General features: G+C 45.0%; 1 pseudogene; it reads right to left on the bottom strand.

Annotated features, from left to right (window-relative positions):
* Positions 1-875: 875 nt before the first annotated feature.
* Positions 876-1,590, bottom strand: LOC119242126 (40S ribosomal protein S3-like; annotated as a pseudogene).
* Positions 1,591-2,468: the final 878 nt, after the last annotated feature.

Below are 2,468 nucleotides of genomic sequence, written 5' to 3'. Positions count from 1 at the left end.
CTTTGACAATCTTTGACAATCCTTGCCATCTGGTTCTGTGGCATGTAGAAAGCCAAGCCTGGCAACTGTGCATGAAAATGTGAATGAAAGGAAAGGGTGAGTGTTTTATTTTTTGGTTTTTTTTTTGAGGAACTTGGTTATCAAAAGAAGGAAAGAGATATAGAAATAGCTTACAAATATCACAGCGTGAGGAAGGGCTTATATTTAATTGGGTCAGTTTTTCTTCTTGGGATGAAAGAGACTCTTGAGTATGTTTCATAAGATCTGGAAGGAGCTACTAGAAAGGGAGAGATTGACAATCATGATAACTTCTAATCCTATTACTCACAATTCCCTGTCCTCTTCAGCCTTATTTCCCCCAAAGCTATAATGGCTGGAAGGAAAGATTCTCCTGATACAAAGTATCTTCCAGCAAACTTTAGGCTGTGTCTCTCACTCACATGGAGGGCACTGCTAAGAAAGTATGCATCTATGGTCTCCTGTCCTGGCACCAGAGTGATTTATTGCAACCCTCCATAGTCTGGGTCTCTCCTTTGTTTCCTGTATTTTAAGGCATCCCAGCCAGGGGCAATCTCTCACCTCCAGGCTTTCGGGGGCTGGAGCCCGTTCCCCTCCATCTGTGCTGGCTCAGTGCCGCTCACACTTGAGTGGTCAGCCACAGTATTCCACCATCCTGTGCCTCCTCTATCATAGCACTCACCATTCTGGCTTGCATGTTTCTATTTTAAACCCGAGCTATGTGTATCCAGTACCTAACATACCGATGCTCACTAAACGTGCATGGCATGAATAAATGCAATATTCCCAGTCACTTTCCATTCTTTTCTTTTTTGTCTTTTAAAAAGGTTTTATGAAAGTTCCTTTTAGAGCAGTAATCAGATTCCATATCCAGCTGCTATGGGTACTGGCTGGGGCATGGCAGGGGATTCTGGCTTCCCAACTTCTGTTCTAAGATGGGAGTGGTCAGTGGTCTCTCATCTTTGGGCTCCGTGATGCTCACACGGCTCAGCCAGGGGCTTCTTGGGCCCAGTCTTACCACTCGGGTCCCCGAGCAGCCTGATCTGCACTCTGATGCCCAGCATGCCCTGTCTGAGCAACACATGGTGGTCTCGGTGTAGTAGTAAGCAGGGTCCCCATTGTGGATCATCAGACAACCCAAGGACTTCGTGGATTTAGCCCTCTGTCCTCGGAATTTCTCTGGACACCACTCGCAGCCTTTTGTCCTGCTCTCAAGATGAGCTGCAGCAGGCCCTCTCCCTGCAAGGCCTTTTGGGAGTTCATAACACAGAGACTCTGCCTGGGGAATGGCACAAATAACTCAAGCAGACACCTTTTCAGCATAAAGCTCTACTCTGCCCTTAGGGAGGGTAAACCTTTTCTGAACCAGAGCAATCAATTCCTGAATCTGCCAGCCTTTCTCACTAAGAACATTCTGTGTCGTGGTGGCCGAGGTAATGACTTCTGTCCTGTTTGGTGTAGCTCAGACCTCAGCTCCAGGGTAGGGATCTTCAGGCAGCTCCTGGGTGAGAAACTCCTTCAGCTCAGCTTTGAAGTGACAAATTTCCTCTTCTTGGAAATCTGCTCTGCCATCCTGCTGCCACATGCCACTGAAAGGTCCTTATCTTTTTCACCCTGACTCTCTTCATGGAGAAAAGACCCAGTCAAAGCAGTTGACTCAGAAATGGAATCCAGAGAGTTGCTCTTAGCAAGATGCCATTTGTCTCTGAGTCTTCTCTCCAGCTCAGACGTCAGCTGTAAGGAGCGTGCACACTTGGAGTCAGCGAAGACTACATCATAATAACCGTCTATTAAACTTCAAAGGGAGAAAAATTAAAAACATGAATGGAGCTAATTGCTGGCTGCCACAAATTGGTTCCTGGGCATTATAAATGGTTTTAATAGTTGGTCTAGATACCATTACGATAGGTTGGTGCCATATATAAATACAAACACAGAGATGCAGAGATAATTGAAAGGCTGTGACCTCATCAAGTCACAGCTCCTTAGCCTACAGGGAAGAATTTTAACTGTTCTGTGTGTTTGGCATAATTGTCTGTGACAAAGTAGCCAAAAATGACTCTCTTGTTTAACAATTACAATATCTAAAGACACTGGGTCTAGGTGACACAAATGTAACAATTACTATCTGGGCTGGGAGTCAGGATGCCTGGGGATCAGATGAGGCACTGAAGCAACCAGTGTGTGCCCACAGGTCAGTTGCCGGTGTCTATTACTCAGTATCCTTGTTATAATACTTGGGCTCAAGCATTCATTTATTCATTTATGCCATATATATTTATTAACCATCTACTGTTATCCTGGCCCACTACCAATGCTGGGAATACCAAGAGCAATAAGTTGAAGTCCTTGACAATATCAGAGACCACTGTAAGGATAACGAAGAGAAACCAAAAGAAAATTATAGGACAATGCACACAGGTGAGTTGTAGGGAGATAGGTGAAAATCT

Source organism: Talpa occidentalis, unplaced genomic scaffold, assembly GCF_014898055.3.
Source record: "Talpa occidentalis isolate TD23 unplaced genomic scaffold, MPIMG_talOcc4v2.1 talOcc4.12, whole genome shotgun sequence".
Lineage (NCBI taxonomy): Eukaryota > Metazoa > Chordata > Mammalia > Eulipotyphla > Talpidae > Talpa > Talpa occidentalis.
The sequence above is the reverse complement of the archived record's forward strand: the minus strand, read 5'-3'. Positions and strand labels throughout refer to the sequence as shown.